The following is a 19,674-nucleotide window of genomic DNA, read 5'->3' on the forward strand; positions in this document are numbered from 1 at the left end:
TAGTCAGGGTCAGGCTTCTTTTCATCCTGGTTGTTCCTGCTGTGGGAAAGAGAAGCAGGACTCCACCCAAGTTCTTGTAAGGGCTTCTGTTGTAGGTTATCCTACTTCATTTCCTCTGCCTCCTCATAGGCAGGAAAACTCAGGACAATGGACCTGCTCAAGGCAGAACTGAGGCTCAAACCGAAGAATCTCTAGACCAGGATTCTCTTTTACCAAGATGCCTAAAACATCTTTACCGAAGTCTTGGGAAGGGGACGGGGATGTACAGAAGGCAAGAGTATAAGGACTTGGGACAAGTGTCTCAAGGAGGGGTCAAGTTAGCCAGAGTAACCACAGGCACCTGACCAGGCTCAGGAATAGCTCATTGGTGAGTCCCACCGAATTCCTCCAGCTCACTGAGGGTGGTGGTCCAAGTATCCCTTATCACACGTATGTGTTCCTAACTTCTGGACAACCATGGGACACAGATTCTCAGACTTATAGGACATCAGGGGCATGGCAAACATGGGAAGAGGGAAGGTAGGTCATGTCTGGATCCCATTCTGAGAGGGGTTTCCATTTGTCTGCCCACAGCCCATGGTAGGTATGCCTGTTGCTTAGGACTGTATCCATGCCTTGCATTTGGTAACTCTTTGTGTCCTTGTGTCTAGCAACCAGACTGGGTGTATCAGAGGTGCCTACTGTGTATATGATGTGAGTGGTTCCAGACCTGAGAACAGATGGGAGAGTGCTGAGGAGGGTTCAAGTTGCTTTGAAGCATTGAGGCTTCTGTCTTGGGTGGTAATCAAGTAGAGTGTGAATGGAAATCTGCTTGGGTAACCAAAGAAAGGCTTTTCATTCTATGTCAGGGTCTCTTGATCCACCTTTCAACGGTGGCTGCTTTTCTCTTCAAATCTCTTCCCAGCACTTCCCTCAAAAATTCCACTCAGTCACCTCAAAAGCCCCAGAACACAAGGACAAGTGGGTAAAGAAAGAATTCGGGAGTTTATCTTGGACTTGAACATGTCTGGCAGCATGTTGGCTCACGATGGGGGCTTTTGCAGCTCAGTGGTCATCATCAGTAGTGGGTAGGTCACTGTTATCCCTGCCTGATCCCCTGGTGGGATGTGCATTCCATGGTCCTTGCTAGGTATGCATGCCTCTCTTTGGAGTGTTCTCTCTCTCTCTCTCTCTCTCTCTCTCTCTCTCTCTCTTTCTTGCCCCTCCCTCTCTCCACCCCTCCCCCCTCTCTCTGTATGTATATATGCATGTGAGCACATGTGAACATGGAGGTGTATGCATGTGGAAACCTGAGGATGTCGAGGATCATTCTCTATCACTCTTCTACTGCATTCACTGAAGCAAGGTCTCTCAGTCAAACTCAGAGATTACCGGTAGGGTTGGTTTCAGTAGCCAGCTGACTGGAGATTCTCTGTCTCTAACTTCTGAGGCTGGGATTATATGGCCTCACAACCCACCCAGCATCTATATGGGTTTTGGGCATAATAACCCATAAGAAACTGCAGGCTCCAAGCTTGGGTACAAATGCTTTAATCATGCTCACACTTCTTGACACTCTGACAGAGAGTGTGGATGAAAATTGATTCTTGGGATTCTATGAGGGCAAATGCAGGCCAGTTTTCAGAAGCCCTACTATGTGTAGGCTCAGTGCTTAGATCTCACTTCTTAGAAGTTATTTTCATCCAAATCTTCCCACTTTGTGTGAAGACACTGAGACTAAAAGCTGTTAGATAGCTCAAGTGCCATTAGGTAACTGAGGCAGGCTCTCTGTGATGTAGTTCCCTCACTAAACAAGTCAGGAGGAGATGGAGAAGAAGCTGGCAGGGGCATTAAAACAACAGGAAATGGAAGATAGAACTGAGTTATGTAAGAATGTGAGTAATTTAATTCTCACTGGGATTAATGTATAAATGTGAGATAGCTGTGGCAAGATGTATATGACAAGCCTTAGAAAAATCACCGACTATGGTGGGAAATCTTTTAATGGAGTCAAAACATTACACTATAAAGGATTCAGTTATAGCAAAAAGGAGAAATGGAAGACATGAGACACACAGACAAAAGTGAAATGGCATGTGTAAACACAGCTGTATCAACTGTCATGCTGAATGTGACCTGTTAACCTGCCTGGCCAAGGGGCAGAGTCTGTCAGGCTGGGCAACTGTCTGTAGGCATCTCACTTGGGAACCAGAATTAAGAGTGAAGCAATGGAAAAAAATATACTGTGAGAACAATTATAAGATTGCTTGAGTGTCTGTAATCACTAAGAAAAAAGAAACTTTAAAACAGAAAGTCATTAGAAATAAAAGGGGCGTCTTATAATAAAAGGGTTAATTTTTCAGGAAGCCACAAAAGTTATAAACATATATTCACCTAACAACAGAGTTCCAAAATACAATAAGCAGGGGCTAGAAACATAGAGGGAATAGACGTAGTACAACAACGGCTGGAACTTCACTATTCCATTTTCTATAAAATTAGGTAGAAGCCAGGTGTAGAGGCACATATCATAAACCCAGCAAAGGAGAATCATGAGTCCAAAGCCAGCCTGTGTTACATAGTGAACCACAAACTAACTAATGAGATACCCAACCAACAAATGAACAACTAAGCAGAGAAAAACAGAAAATACAAGAGGAACAAAATTATAACAAATTGGACGGAACATACACCCACAACACTCTGCCTGACAGAACACGCATTCTTCTCCAGCACAGTGGAATGCTTTCCCGAATGAGCTGTATGCCAGGATGTAAGATAAACTACAATTTATTCTAACTGATCAAAACTATACAAAGTATGTTCTTTGACTACGAGGAAGATTAGAAGGACTAACATCAAGAAATTTGTGAAAATAATAAATATGTAGAAGTTACATAACACACCAATAAATTAATAACAAGTCAGAGAGAAATGCATAGGGGAAATCCAAACATACATTAAGGTGAGTTTGAGTGAACCCCTGTGCGATGATGCTAATGCAGTGGCTAGGGGGCATTTACAGCATCAGGTGCCTATATACTTTTAAATATGGCCGCACATCAATGAATAGCTTCTCCCTGAGAATGCTGGAAAGAGAAGGGCAGACTGGAGTCTGTGTAAGAAGAAAGAAGAGAGATTAGAGTAGAAATTTGTGAAATAGAGACTCAAAAGACTTAAAGATGCACAAAATAGATGAGTCTTAAGCTAAAAAGATCAAGTAAAGGAGGGTGGAAGGAGAAGGTTCAGAATACTATAATCAGAAACAAAAGAGGGAACATTACTACAGACCTTACAGAAATACCAGTTTCAAGGAGAACTGTGAACAATTAGATGCCAGCAAATTGGATATCTTGCATGAAATGAACAAACTTTTAGAAATACTCAAAGCTGGGTGAATAGACCTGGGATAAATCAAAACCTCTAAGCAGATTTATCACTGGTGAAGCAATTGAATGACTAATAAAAACAATTCCACCAGAACAATCCAGCAAGAGACTGCTTCATTGGTGGATTGTACCAAACATTTAAAGAATAAATAACTTCAATGGATACAAATTTTTCAGTTTGGAAAATGAAGAAAAAAGTTCTGGAGAGGATAGTGATGATGTTGTATAGCATATGAACAGACATAATACACTTCATCTGTATAGACAGAATAATTAATATGTATAATTGTTATATAAGTATGAATATATATATGTATATGAAATAATGCCAATTTTCACAGAATTCTTAAAGACACTAGTATAGAGGAGAAAGTTTATCAACTTATTTTGTAAGGCCATGTTTACCTGGATACAAAAACCAAAACAATCCAATATTTATAGAGCAAAGCCTCCTGTTACAATGCTAGTGAAATGCATTGCTTGACTTCATGATTTCTGATTTGGTGAACAGTTATTGGATACGACAAAAAAAGCATGAGAGATCAAAGGAAAACAGATAAACATAACATTTATAACCTGTTTGTACCAAATGGGACTACGAAGGACTGGGCAACACAATCTGCAGAATGGGAGAGAAATGTTCGTGAGTCAGATATCTCAGAGCATGTGAGAGTCTAGAATATATAAAGAGCTATCACCACCCTGGTAATTTAAAGATTGTACCATTAGAGGTAAACCATGATCAGAATAGACATTTCTCCAAAATACAACTGGCAAGTAAACACAGGAAAATGTGCTGGGTATAGTGGCACATGCCTTTAATCCCAGCACTTGAGGAGCCATAAGCTGGCAGATCTCAGTGAGTTTAAGGCTAGCCTGGTCTACATAGTGAGCTCCAGTACAGCCAGAGCTACAGAGTGAGACTGTAGTGGTTTGAATAGGAATGGCCCCCATAGGCTCATAAATTTGAATGCTTGGTCATTCGGGAGTGATAGTACTTGACAGGGATTATGAGGTGTGGTCTTGTTGGAGTAGGTGTAGATTTGGGGAAAGTGTGTCTTTGGGCTTTCAAATGCCCAAGCCAGGTCCAGTGTCTCTGTCTCTGTCTGTCTCTGTCTCTGTCTCTGTCTCTGTCTGTCTGTCTGTCTTTCTGTCAATCTCTGTGTTTGTCTGTATGTCTCTGCCCTGCTCGTGCAGATCTAGAAATAGAGCTCTGAGCTCCCTCTCTAGCACCATGCCTACCTGCATCCCACCATGCTTCCTACCATGATGATAATGAACTAAACCTCTGAAACTGTAAGCCAGCCCCAGTTAAATGTTTCCTTTATGAGTTCCCTTGGTCCTGGTATCTGTTCACAGCAATAGAACATTTGAACTTAGAGACCCTGTCTTGAAAACAAGCAAGCAAACAAACAAACAAACAACAACAACCCCTCCAAAACAACAAAAAACAAAGAAAACATACGGAGATTCAAATAGCTATAATCAGTGGGACCAATAACTCCGAGTACTGGGGAAGAAGGAGCATCTTCTAGACTGCTCAAGGGAATGCATAGGATATTGCCTGTTTTCCGAAAGCACTCTGGTCCTTTCCAAATGTAATCTCAGATGACCCAGCCACTATTCCCTAGGCATATACCAGGAAAACATGTCTGTGCAAAATTAATATTCAAAACAATACCATTATAACCCCCAAAGAACACAGAATACAGCTTCTTCTTTTTCAGTCTTTAGACTTTTTCTTAAAAACCACATCCTCAGAGAGTACTGATTTCAGAGGTCCCGTGGTAGTTTTGGTAATTGTGGATGCTTTGGGAGGCAGGGCTTCACGGGAGGTCTGTAGGTCACTAAGATGTACCCTCCCTGTGAGGTTCTGGTGGACTCTCTCACTTTCTGCTCTGACTAGAGATGTGCGTGCCGACACGCAGTCTCTACCCATTGTCACTCATGTAGTGAGGTGGCCAAACAAAACAGGTTGACTTTACCTGACACTATAGAATATACAGTGTGTGCTTTCTCCAGATGATGCCACTACAGTCTCTGAATGCCTCACTAGCTCATGTGTTTACTTAGTCATTATGATTCTGTGTCTTCATGCTCCTTGCCTACCTTACTAGTCTGTTAGCCCCTTGAACGCAGACCTCCCATCTGTCTTGCCTAACTCACTAGATCTGCAGCACGTGATCAAACATCACATAATAGATGCTCATTAAATATCTGCAGGATGACTGAATAAACTGCAGTGGACTTGGTTGGCTCTCTGTTTTCTATTAGGCTAGAATCCGGTTTCTCCTCTCTTTAACAGCTTGAATTTTAGATGAAGTGCCAACTTCTCATTTTTACTGTCAGCTATTGTTTTCTGTCTTTCTTCATGATACACAGATGAAAGGTGAAACTCCCCTGCACTTGCCTGCACCCCCGTTCCAAAGGGATTATTTTAAGTTGTGCTACCTGACCTCAACGTAGGGCTAATCTGTAGCATACCTTCTACTATTTCATGTCTATGCCTGTGACAGGCACTACTAATCAATCATGATTCTCCTTCCTGTTTGACAGCCTTACTATCTTTTTCAACAGGGCACTCCATGCAATGACTTAAGCTGCCTAGAGCTGGTCATGAATGGGTGCTTTTGGCCATCAGTTATTTTGTGTGACACATGCACCATGCTGTCCCACCCAAACTAATGGCCATGCTCTTGTTCTTACTTCAGAGTCAAGGGGAGGGACTGTGGCATGCGGGGGTGTGCACTACTAGGGAGCTTAGGGCAAGAGTCTTGTTCCCAGTGGGACTCTAGGCTATCCCATTCTGAACCTAGATGTGGGGACGGCTGGGAGCACAATAGTTATAGCATGATCTAAATGAGATGTACACAATACTAGAAAGCTCTCACTGTCAGGGTGGCAGGTGCCTAAACTGTAAACAGAAGGGTATGTGTGCATGTTTGTGTGTGTGCGTGTGTGACTGCACATGTGCATCTATACCCTGTTTCCTTTACTCAGTGTGCAGAACTTACTGCCGACAGTGCTAGCCCCATGGGGCAACCTTGAAGATGTCCCTCCCTCCACCTGCTGCAGCAGGAAATGAGAGCCTTGCCTTGCCCGTGGACTCCAGGCTCATTATGAGTTGGGTGGAAGATGGCATCTTCCATGCCTGTAGATGAAGCCAGTTGGCACCAGTGTCTCTTGCATGGCTGGCCGGGAAATTAATCTTCCAGTCACCACCATCCACAGAGGAGGCTCTGCTTTGAATTATGAGAGCAACTCTGGCAATTTCCAAACTCGGGACCATTTTATCAAGAAGATAAATTTGACTGCAGAGCAATAACATGACAGTCCCCCTTCAAACTCCCTCCCCCCAGCCCCTGCTTCTCTGTCCCCTACATCAGCTATGGCAAGGGCAGAGGAAGAAGCTTTGTCTTCTTCTTTTCCAGGCAACTTCTCCAAAGGTACCCAGGGCCAAGTGCACACCACTTCACCATGTACATGGTTCCCTGCTATGTCACCATTCCTCAGAGTAGGTGGTGGCTATCTCTACAGTAGTGTGGCTCTACCAGATCATTTCATTTAATTCAGTGATAGGATCCCTGGGGAAAAGGTAAGGGAACAGCCACAGGGAGATTAAGGAATCTCCTCAATGTTGTAGAACGCTACAGAAAAGGATCAGAGCCAATGGGAAGCCAGAGCCCCTGCTCTACATTTTGATGAAGGTCTGTGGACACCAGGTGCTGTATCCTGGGAGCCCAGGGTTTCTTGCAAAAAGAAAATTTCTCTTAAAATGATGCCTGGCTTTCAGGCTACTTTCTGTGTTGTCAGGCTGTGATCTAGGCTTACTAAGGCCAAGTTAGCAGACCATTGCTGGTGAGATACCAAGTTTCCAGAGGTGGGAGCTCATGTGTCTCAAGCAGGTACACGTGGAAGGGGGAGTTGCGTAGGACTGGGCCATGTGCCACTGCTCTGTGGGTGTTCTACCTCTGGATTTATTCCAGAACATCTGGAGACATTCTGGACTGCAGAGTGGGACTTGCAAGTACTGATCATACTGTAGCTTTAACAAGATGAGCATTTGGTACACAACAGGCAGTTGACACGTTCTCTGCACAGAGGTTTAGCTCATTTAAACCCCCAGAGGCAGGTGTCTTTCCACACAAGATAAGGAAGCAGAGGGTCAGGGCTAGTCAAAGGGATAGAGCCAGGGCTTGGGACAGATTGTGATCTGAGAACCTGTGATCTAAGAAGCCTTGGTTTGGAGTCACTGGAGAATGGGCACACAGCCTTTCTGTCTGTTACTCTCCTCTGCCCAGGGCTAGATCAGACAGGAAGCCCAGGAGCCTATGAATGGCACCAAGAGTGATCAGTGACTCAGGGGTCTGTGTGCCTAGAGGAGAATGAAGGAGCTGCTCTCTGTCATTCTTACGCATTGGCCCCTCTTCCTGTCCATCATTCATCAAACTCTCCAAGTCTGATTACAAGGTCCACAGATACGTGCAAGCCAGAGTATGCACATCGCCGATGAACAAAGGGAGTTCATCAGGCCTTGTGGGAATTTTTGTTTGATTTTACTTTGTTTCTGTTTTGAGACCCTATGTATGTATAGGGTCTTTGTACGTAGCCCAGGCTGGCTTGGAACTCACAATTCAGTTTCAGCTTTCCAGGCACCAAGATTACAGGAATATACATCATGCCCAACTGTAGGTCAAATCTTGAGGAAGGAGTTCAAATCTAGGGAAGATCACCAGTTCATAATAAACTGGTCTAGCAAATTGCACTGCACAAGAACTTTGGGGCCCTGATGAGGGTCAGGGCGTGTGAGGAATCACAAGAAGTGAAGGCTGCAGAGAAAACTGATGGAGGGTGGCCAGGAAGACACCATGGGGGCTCTTAAAAGTCAAACCAAGAGGCTGTCCTTTGCCTGTGGGCAAACAGTGGCATTGTCAGAGTGTTTTAAGGGTGACTATGGGCTGTAAAATGGGAGGTAGACAGGCCAGAGGCATGATGGGAGGAAGGAGACTTGTAAAGAGGCTGCTGTATCTAAGCATGGATCTGGTGATACAGGATGTTGAGCATATGCTCCCACACCATGCAGGGCAGACCACAGACCCTGGCTTAGGCAGATGCACTTGAAGCCACAGCCTAACACTTCAGAGATTTTCTTGGCTCCATCAACCTGTCTTATGAACAAGCTCTGGAGACATCCTAGTAATCTCCTATTATGCAGATGGGGTTCTGAGGCCTCACAGGGCTCAGGTGGTGTCACTAGTGTGTCACTGGTGGCCACTAGTGTGTCAACCAGGTTCTGGTGCTTCTGGGTTGAAGGTCCAGGAATGAGCTGGGATTCATAATAGTTCAGAAGGTCTTAAATAATCTGTGTGGATACCACTGTTACCCCATTTACAGATGAAGACACTTCACTTTGGGGGCTGAAGTAACAGGCTTAGGATCAAATGCCAAGTGCATGTAGGTCTGGGATGTAAACCAGGGCTTACCTGGTTTGTGAAGCAGTGAGGTACAGAAAAGCATTATACTTTGCCTGTGGATTTTCCTTCAGAACTTTATGCTCCAGAAGTTGGGACCTCAAATCACAGTAGTGAGTGGAGGTGATTTTCAAGAGGGCAGGGCTCAGTGGAAGGGAGACAGGTCATGGACCATTACTCTTGAAGGTACTGGTCTTGGAACAAGTTAGGTCTTATGGGAGTAGGTTGTAGGATTGTTATGAGAGAATTAATGTTGACCACTCTCTCTTCCCCCCTCTCTGTCCCTTCCTCCCTCCCTCCATTCTTCCATCCCTTCCTCTCGAGGATTTTAGTAGAAGCCAACGCCAGTGTCATACATCTACACCCTCAAGCCTGTGAACCAAAGTAATTATAAACTAGCCAACTTCAGGTATTTTGTTTGTCTGCAACAAATAGACCAAGACATCGGGAAAAGAGGATACAATGGAAGGGATAAGTATTTGTTCTATCCTGTCTCTAAGACTCATTTATTATGTGACTTTGGGCATAGTCCTCTCTGGACCTGCTGTCTGCCATAATTGTTCTCCCTGCAGGATGGATAGGTGAGGTTAAGAGGGAAGAGAGGGGTTGACAACCATGAAGGGAGATAATGAGATTCAAGATCCCTGTTAGCCTGAGTGCTATGGAGTAGTATGGAGAACTTAAGCAGGTCAGGGACACTGTAGCAGACCCTGCTACTAAATCTAATGCTGAGTACAGCATTTGGGCAGCCAAAGAGTCTTAATGAGCACAGAGAATACTCTTTCTAGCCCTAAGCTATCTGAGCCTCAGGGATGTGGAGAAGGCACAATGACAGCAGGATGCTGAGTCAACGTTTTTGGACCATCCTCCCAGGCCCACTGTCCCAGAGATTCTGGTGAGAGAAAGAAGGGGAGGAAGCAAGGATGTAGATCTGACTGTCACAAAAATTCCTAAGGCATTTGTCACAGGTGCACTTCCCTGCGAAGGTCTGGGCTCAGCAGGGCATCCCTTCATAACAGAAGTGGGCAGGGTAGCCATGCAGTCAGTGGAAGGAATAGAGGGAACATGGTACAGGTGTCAGTTTCCTCTACTTCCTATTGGCAGGTCCCAGCTTCCTGCAGGGAAGTGCAGAGGACAGAACTTGTTGACTTGGACTCTTTAACATCTCCTCTCCTGCTGCCTTGAATAACATCTCAGCTCACTTGCTGACACCCAGCCATGGAGTAGATGCTTCAAGAGACTGATATGAGGATGCCAGAGGGCTTGACAGGTCAGAAATGTCTCAGAGAGGACATAAGGGGTGGCACGCAGAACAAGATGAGAGGCAGGAGGACCAGGGACAAAACCACAGAGGAGTTAGGTCTTAGAAGAGCTCAGGGCACTCCAGGGGAGAGCGGGAGTGTCACCGCAGACCACGGTGGGGGTGTGTGTGGTGAGGATAAGCTACTTGCTGCTCAGGATTCTTCTTAAAATGGAGTTGTACCTCTGCAAGAAGTCAACTCATGGCCTATCAGGGTCTGTTTGTGATGTCCGGAGTGGGGGCAGATTGTGGTAGAAAGCAATGAAGTATAAGGTTGTCTACTTCACCACTTCTCTATTAACTAATGAAACCTTCTCAGGCATTATCTATCTAGGTGGCGCCTTAGTATCTACCTAGTAACCCACTTATCTACACATCTATTTACCCACCATCCATCCATTTATCAATCTTTCCATCCATCATTCATCTATCCATTTGTAAACACATCCCTTTACCAACCCACCATTACTTGTTTGTTTGTTCATCTGTCTAAACATCTACTCATCAATTATCCATCCACCTACCTATCATGTATCTATCCATAAATCCATCTTCCCACCTACCTATCATCCATTAATTGAGCCACCATTGTTTAACTATTTAACCTTCATTCCCTCATCCATTCATTTATCTATCCATCTATCTACCTGATGCATCCATCCATCCATCCATCCATCCATCCATCCATCCATCCATCCATCCACCCACCCACCCACCACTGGGTAACCTATTCATCCATTATCCATTTATTCATGCATCCTGAACCAATACCCACTAAGTGCTTATTTCATGCACATTCTAGGCTTACACCATCACCATGAATCAGACTGAAATGAACCTCTGAAACTAGACAGCGAGAGATCTCCCAACAGATGTTGTGGCACAGAGACGGGGAGACTCACTGTGTCCGTGGAGCCTCCTGGTCCCACTTCAGCAGAGCATCCTGCTCCCATCTGGTCTACAAGTCAGAGTTAACAGGAGAGCATGCCATTGTGAACCAGAAGGTTTTCAACCACAGTGTTCAGATATAATTGGGAAAATATATGCGACCACCCACAAGCCTTTAAAGATTCTCTAAACAGGAGCCCAGAGTGATTTATTCTACTATTAGGACACATCCTGCCTCTGAAATAAACACACTAAAATGAGCTCAGATGCCTCTCCACATACCTCAATCCCATATCTGTGCCATTTGGCCATCATTCCTTAATACTTTATTACTGGCTTGTAGAAATATTTATTCATGGGCTGGAAGTCCACTGAACCAATTTCACAGGCCAATTTCCCCATTCATGAGCCAGCTGCTGTTACAGACCAGAGCTGTGGTGGAAGAATATACTTGTCTCAAACCCAAGCCAGCTCTCATTTCCTTGCTAGACCCATCAGTGGCTTCAAGGGCTTCCTATTCCTTTTCCTCTCTATCTAGAGCCGGCTCCATATTTCTTCTCTCTTCCCCAGGGCCGCAGACTGAACCCATTACCTGTGCAAGTGTCCTGGACAAGCACTCTCCCACTGAGCTACACCTCCAGCCAGAGAAGCCAGGTTCCTAAATATTGGTAGAGTCACTGTGTATGCTGGATACATGGAGGTGTGAAGCTGGGCCAGGAAGCATCGTAAGTGTCAGGGTGAGGGGACTGGCTGGGGCCACCCATCAGCCAGGAGATCAGCTCTAACTTGCCAACTCACATCATGAGACTTAGAATCATGATAGAAAATGACCATTCACTTTAACATGGAATTTCTAGGAAGTCATGAATATTTAATCCATAGAATATTAAATTCACAAATGTTACAAATTTCAATGTTGTAGTCCCTGGAATATGCTGAAACAGCCTAGATCTGTGATGGCTGGGGCTTTCTTAAGTGCTGCCTTCTCAGAGTTTCACTGTGACCTTCTGTCTCAGAGTCTGGACGGAGGTAACTGACCTAGGAGGCAGCTTTATTCGAGGTGTGTCACTGCAGGTGCTGTCCGTCAAACCCGTTAGTACTGTCCATCAAACCCGTTAGTGTCTGTTCTAGCTTCCTTTACATTTGAGACAAAATACTCTGGCCATGAGAAACTAAGGGAGGAAAACGCTTACTTCTTACTTCATATTATACTTCCAGGTCACAGTTCATTACTCAGGGAAGTCATGGCAGCAACTGGAGGCAGGAGCTTGAAGCAGAGACCACCAAGGAGCACTTACTTACTCACAGGCTTAGGCTTAGCTAGCTTTCTTGGATAGTCCAGGACCACCTGCCTAGGGACGGTGCTACCTATAGTGGGCCGGGCCCTCATATATCAATTAATAATTAAGACAATCCCCCACAGACATGCCTACAGCCAGGCCGATCTAGATAGACACTTCCTCAAATGACTGCGGGCTCTCTGAAGTTGATAATTAAAGATAACTAGGACAGAAACTCCATGTAAAACATATTCAAGATAGGAAGATCATTAAAGATCTTTGTTTCCCCCAAAGAGCTGATGCACAGGGGAGCAAAAGACTGGCAGTCATATTTTTGGCACATGCCTATGATTCTAACATTCAGGAACCAGTTCAAGATCATTCTCTGCTACATGAGTTCAAGGCTAGCCTGGGCTATGTGAGACCTCGTTACATATGAACAAAAGAAAACGAAGCACAACAAAAGAGAAGAACATGGAATCTGCATAACTGATTCTCTTTTCTCTTCTTGTTTGGCCCACAGTACAGTCAGAGATACTTCTGCAACTGATTTCAACACGAGTAGAAACTGGTCTTTCCTCGTATTTTTTTTTTTGGTGCTAATTAGTATTATGTAAGAAAGAAAATCCTGATTATTTCCACGAGTCAGACCTAGGGTCCATGTAGACCACCACTATGTTATTTGCTATTGGAGAATGAAAAATCTTTTTGATGTAGGGGTTACCTTTCCCCACCCCCCACCAAAGAAATGAGAAGGTCCAAAAGCTTTAGGGAGAGGAAGTCCTGCAGGTGGTAAATATAGTGATTAAAACCCATGGTTAGTGACACAATGATGTTACTGATGTCCTTAATGTCCTCGTCTCTCAAATAAGGTTTGAAAGTGTTTCTGTGAATCGCACAAGACCATTGCACTTCATGAATGCAGTCACCAAGCTGGACATGATTATCAGAATACCATTTCAATTCTACTTGAGCAAGGAACAGTGAGACCTTGGAAAAACAGGAGTTCTTGCCTGGGATTGCTTTCCACATTCCCCACCGACTCTGTTAGCTTAAATGTAGCAGGTCGTAGAAGTCGGCAGCTCCCTGATACTGTGGATAAGAGACAGTACAGTTTACTTAGAGTGGTCAAGCAGCAGTCGTGGTGGGGAATAAACAGGGTTAGCTGTTACACTAGTCTGAAGTTGTGGCTCTGAGTGTAGCAAGAAATAATGGGTTAGTGCACTAGCTTGCACGGGAATGACCTGAATAGTCATTTCAAGGGCTTGAGAGGCTCTCCAAATCAGCTGGGATTGACTACTCTCTGGCATCTATCTAGTGGAGCAGAGCCCAGATCTCTTTGGCCAGTGGTCCTTAAGTTTCCTAATGCTTCGATCCTCTTTAATTCAGTGCCTCATAATGTGGTGACCCCCAACCATAGAATTATTTTCCTTGCTATTTCGTAATTGTAATTTTGCTACTGTCATGAGTCATAATGCAAATATCTGTGTTTTCCTATGACCCCTGTAAAAGGGACATTCCACCCACTAAAGGGAGTCATGACCCACATGCTGAGAACCTCTGTCTTAGGTTAATGCAGCCTTTATTTATGTGCAAAGCGATGTAATCTTACTGAGAGCAGAAAATGAAAGCCAACTGGAAAACAACCCGGGAAGCGAATGTTTCCCTGAGCCTCACACTACAATTTGCCAGTAAGCTGCTCTATCTCAAAGCATTTGAGTACAACCTCTTACTGTTCTATGGGTGAACACTGAGCACTGCAGATTCCAGTGAACTTGGTGGGAGTTGCAGTCTTAAGACTGCAACCAAGAAAGAAAAACCCAAGTAGAAAAAGCAGCAACTGTTTGGTGCAGTAGAAACCGATTTCTTACAGCTTTAACTCAAACCGTGTCGACAAACAACAGCTCCTATGGCATAAAAAGTAAGAATACATAGTTACTAATTTATCTAAAATGCTCAATGATCAACAGAAACACAGAAAGAAATAGGAAAATATGAGTTATAGTCAGAAAATATCAAATAGGAACAAAACAAAAACCAGTCAATAAAAACTGTCTGTGTTTCAGATGTCAGACTAGATAGACAAAAACTTTAAAGCAATGATAAATATGTGTAAGTCAATGAGGAAAGTTGTGTTTAAAGAGTTTAAGGAAAGTATGATTACAATGCTTCAAGGAATAGAATATTGGTAAACCATAATAAAGAACGAGATGAAGCCAGGCAGGGTAATACACACCTGCAATCCCAGCCCTTGGGAATTAAAGCCAGGAGGACCAGGGGTTTAATGCCATCCTCAGGGTTCTAGCTTCCTTTTTATTGCTGTGATGAAACATCAAATATCAAGATAATTAGACAAGATTTTGTAGGTATAATTTTTCTCATTCTCAAGTAATTTATTGATGAGTATTTATGTGTGTTTGTGTGAAAGTAAACAGATGTGTGGGTGCTCAAGGAGGCCAGAAGGTGGCACTGGATTGCCTACAGCTAGAATTATAGGTGGTTGTGAACCACCTGATGTGAGTGCCAGGAACTGAACTGGTCCTTTGCAAGTGTCCTTCGTTGCTGAACCATCTCTCTAGTTCCCTCATTTCTTCCCCTAGCTTCCTTAAAGATATAAGGTTCTGCAATAATAACTATAAAGCCGTTTTGTTATCTTCATGTTACATAAGGATACAGTGACTATGATAAATAAAAGCACAAAAACAGTCAGGGAAATGCATCAGATCAAAGCTTTACTGGATTGAATTATTACTATTCTGAAATAGATCATGATACAGGGAGAGACATGTATAATCCTCAGAAGACTATAACAGCAAATTAAACATGTTTATTTTAATGCCAAAGAGGCACAGGACATGGGCAAAAGGATGGAAGACAGAAGGAAAATACACTAAAATGACCCTAATACTAGTCCATTTTTTATTAATTTTTATTAATCTGTGTTTGTAAAAACATATGGGTAGATTAAGCAACAGAGAGTATCAATAGTGAATAAGTAGACAAGATCAACTGTACACTGACCTCAAGAAACACGTTTTAACTAGATTTAAAAAAAAAAAACCCAAACAGATGAAAATAAAAATGAGAGAAGAAATACCATGCAAGTAGTTGGCAAGATTTGTTTTTACATTTTTTTATTTACTGAATCTAGTCCGTGCGTGTGTGCACACACACATACGTGAGCCACAGCATTCATGTTGAGATCAGAACACAACCTGTGGTGTAGGTTCTCCTTCCATCATATGAGTCCCAGGGATGGGGCTCGGAATGTCAGCCTTGGTGGCAAGAACCTTAACATATGATCGATCTTACCTGCAAAGTTATGCTAATTTCAGACATGTTTAATTCAAGGTAAGAAATATTACTGGAGACAAGGGCACTTCCTAGTGCCAAGTCAATATATCAGGAAGATATAATTGTTGGGTGGATATACGGAACAATGAGTTCCCCCAAAAATGTGAGAATGTTGTTGTAATTGAAAAGCCATGGGGATTTCAACACTGCATCTTCAGTAAGTAATACAACAGCTATCTAGAAACTCAGCAAGGATCTGGAAGGTTTAAAGCACACTAGTAACCAGCTTGACATAATCGATACTTGAAGAACGACACAAGCAGCAACAAATTTGGAAAGATTAAAATGTACAAAATATGTTCTTTGGCTATAGTGTGATTAAAGTGGATACCCACATTAGGAAGATACATGAAAAATGTTGCACTGTCTTCTCCAACCACTGCACTCCTTAGTACAAGAGAAGGAATTATAGCCCCATGGTTGCTGTTCCTGCTCTCCTGACCTGGAAAAGATCCAGGGTTTTTGAGTCTAGCACACATTAACAGTGGCAGAATTTTGTCTCTATGTCCATAGAAGTTTCCCCAGTATCCTGAATTAACTGCACAAAGGTTAGCACTGTGCTACAGGTAATGTATCGTTAGTAGGAAGAGAAATATCTAGAGGAACTTTAATCCAGCAACATGGCCACTCTGGCAAGGGATCACATCCAAAGATAAGATCCGGCCAGAGAGCAGACACTCCCTGGATTACAGTATTATCTGGCTGGGCTATAGACATGCCCTTAGTACATACCTTTAATCTCTAACAATGAAGGTAAGGTTAGTTTGTAGAAGGAAGCAGCCATGTTTGTAAGTGATGTCTAATGGAGATGCAGCCAAAGTGATAAACCAGAGAAAGATTTTACAGAATGAATCAAAGATAAGGATATGCTGAGCTCTTAAGAAAATAGCACAGAAAAGCCAGACACAGGTGGTGGTGGTGGTGGTGGTGGTGGTGGTGGTGGTATGTGGCAGTTTTACAGGGACAGTTTTACAGAGACAGGTTGCAGAGAGAACAAGCTAGACATAAGTGAAGGTAGAATGAGCCAGAGAAAGAGAAGGAGACAAAAGATTAGCACAGATTGCCAAAGCTAATATGAGGCTAAGCAGAGCAATTGAGTCAGAAGCTGAGAGAAGCAACTGAATCAGTCAGCTTGACAGATTAGATTGGAGGGAGGTTAGAAACTTCTAGCCCTAGGTCTAGGGATAGTGACATTATAGAACCAGGCCAGCCCAGGTTACAGAGCAAGGTCAAAAGTCATGGGTTCAAATGCTACCTCTGTTTCTGGTTGCTAGTGGCTATTGAACTCTTTGAGCCTCTTGACTCATTTGTAAAATTGGAGCAGTATCCTCTGATATAAGCTAACCAAAACACACTGGCTAACAGGGTGGCTGGCTCATAACAGGTGTTCAATATATGGAATTAAACCTTAGAACCCTGAAGCTATTTCCTAGATGCAGATCTAAATGTGAAGGGCTACCAGATATGGTGGCACACACCTTACTTAAATCCCAGCACTCTGGAGGCAGAGGATCTCTTGAGTTCAAGGCCAGCCTGCTCTACAAATTGAGTTCCAGAACAGTCAGAGCTACACAGAGAAATCTAGTCTTCAAACAACGACACCCGCAGCAGCAAAACCAAACAAAAATAAATGTGAAGGGCAAAGCCATAACACTTGAAGAGGAAAATTCTATAAATACCTTCATGACTTTAGAACCTTTAAATAGGACACAAAAGGGTCTAACAATTTAAAACGTACGATGGATCTGCACTGAAGTGAAAAACGCTAATGGGAGTTTGGGCCACATAGTGGGATGCTGAGAGGGTTCAAGGATTGCCCAGGGACTGAGATGAGAACAGGGTCAAGGTCATAGCTGAAGTAGGCAGGGATGCTAAAAAACGACTCGTGGGAAATATCCCATCGTTAACCATGTGCCCCAGGATGATGCAGAACACCTCTCTAAGCTGTTTGTCAACTGAAACAGGAAATAATCCTTTTCCTCGTCTTCACAGAACCACCCTTTCCCCATGATTAGCTTTTTACCCTAACAGGCTTGTTCTTCGCTGGATACACAGGAGATTAGTCATGCCATCCATTACGGCCGCTCAATGTCAAACAGCACTAACAGCCGAACCCATCTGTGATGATGCAGGAAAACCAATTAAAAAACCCAGGCCTCTTGTTCATCAGAGAACCCAAGACAGCCTGCCTTTCTTCAAATGATAAGAGGCCCCATGGGAATCCTTTTCAGATAGAAATATGCAGTCCTCAGCCACAGCTGACAGGAAGTGTGTGCTGTTTACCAGAGTGTCTTTGAGTGACGGCTCGCTTCAGCAGTGCCTCTGGAACCTCCACTACCTGACTCAGGGTTGACCGAGTTGCCTTTGGGTCCCTACTTCTACAGCTGAAGTGAGTGTTCTTGGTTCCTAACTTAAACTCACAAATAAACCTTCATTCAGCTTTTGTGTATCTTGGCATTATCATCACATCAAAGCCAGCTTCAAACTGAGGCAAGGTGCCGTGTGTCCCTTCATTCTGAATGTACTTCATCAACTTGCTATACCCATGGCATTTGTGTGAAGATGGCAGTGTTGCAGCTGGGCCTTTCGTTTTTCAAATCCCAGTTCAGGAGCTAAGACAGAACAAAATCTGACATGGGCATGACAGCTAAACATTTCCTAAGCCAGGCTGGGAGCTTCAGCCTTACCCTTCTACTAAAGTCCCGTATTTTTGCTTAACCCTCGGTATAATTTATATTTCAAAAGAACTTAAAGATCATGGGGCCGGGCTTCTGAAGATATGAATTCAGTTGTAAATTACACACTGTCTGGGTTGCTGATAGTCATGTTGTTGTAGATAATTGGATTTCACGCTCAGCAGACAGGCCAGCACATCACTACTGCAGGTATAATTGATCACCCCGCTCCCTCACAATGCCACTGTCCCCAAGGTTGACAGTGTGCTGATGACATACTATGCATGTGTAATGGCCACGTGTCCTCTAATGTCCTTAAAATGTCAGGGTCACTGAACATATTTTAAAGTACTAGGGAAATTTCTGAAAAAGCTTAAATTATTTCATGAGTGCTCTCTTAAATGTCATTACACGTGTATTTACCGGAATCTGAAATGTCAGTAACAATAGAATAAAACCTTTTCCACAAGATGGCTATGTGATTGAAAGTACTCAACATAGTTTTCAAATTTGTAAAATTTTATTCTTGGGATGGCAGCAACAAACTCTCTACCCCAAGGAGTACAAGAATATATTTCATAATCTCATGTTCAGTTAAATATGCATAAGCTAAGTAATTGCATATATGAAAATAAACACTTATTTTATGGACTACAAAAGTAGGTATATTCTATTCATCCAAAGACACTACAATAAAAAACAGAGGCAATCCCTAGTCTGGAAATTTTGTGCAATAATATGTCTTGCTGAGAAGTCATTCACAATATATAAAGAGTGCCTAGAAATCAACAATAAAAGCACACCATAAATGGGCAAAAGATTTAAGAGGTCTCTTAACAAGACTATAAAGTACTATACAAAGTCACCATAGAAATTCAAGCTAAAACCTCCACACACTATTTCTGTTTCCTACGTGAATGGCTAAGATGAAAAACTTAAGACTATATCCATGGTTGTCAGGGCATACAGTGGTCAGAAATCTCACATTTGCTCATAAGAGGCCAGGCAGGAACAGCCACTTTGGAGGTGTTTAGCTTTTACCCTTGAAAGCTAAACACATGTATATACTTCCATTCAAGCTCCTTCTCCCAGGTGGGGTGTCTTTTATGTTCACTGGAATTGGGTCATATACTGAGATGGCCATGTGCAGCTACTAAATAAAAACTAATTAAATTTAAGAAATTCATCTCAACATTGTTTTTGAGTGCTCAGTAGCCACATGTGGCTTGGGCTGTTACCGAACAATGAAGATAGAGACCATTTTCATTACTTAAGAATGTTCTCTTGGATATCACTGTACTAAGACATCAAAAGCACAGTTAATTAGTTCATCATCTC

The 19,674-nt window shown here is 43.1% G+C and overlaps 1 protein-coding gene across 6 annotated transcripts in view; it reads right to left on the bottom strand.

Annotated features, from left to right (window-relative positions):
- The window catches only part of Bean1 (brain expressed, associated with NEDD4, 1), a 46,861-nt gene that overhangs the window by 7,850 nt on the left and 19,337 nt on the right, over positions 1 to 19,674 (bottom strand). The window contains exon 2 of one of the 6 annotated variants that reach the window (XM_039098228.2): positions 14,544 to 14,626. The exons of the other annotated variants lie outside the window; for them this stretch is intronic. The gene's annotated coding sequence lies outside the window, so the exon portion shown is untranslated. The remainder of the gene's footprint in view (positions 1 to 14,543; positions 14,627 to 19,674) is intronic. 6 annotated transcript variants of the gene reach the window in all.

This window comes from Rattus norvegicus, chromosome 19 (assembly GCF_036323735.1).
Source record: "Rattus norvegicus strain BN/NHsdMcwi chromosome 19, GRCr8, whole genome shotgun sequence".
In the NCBI taxonomy this organism is placed as follows: domain Eukaryota; kingdom Metazoa; phylum Chordata; class Mammalia; order Rodentia; family Muridae; genus Rattus; species Rattus norvegicus.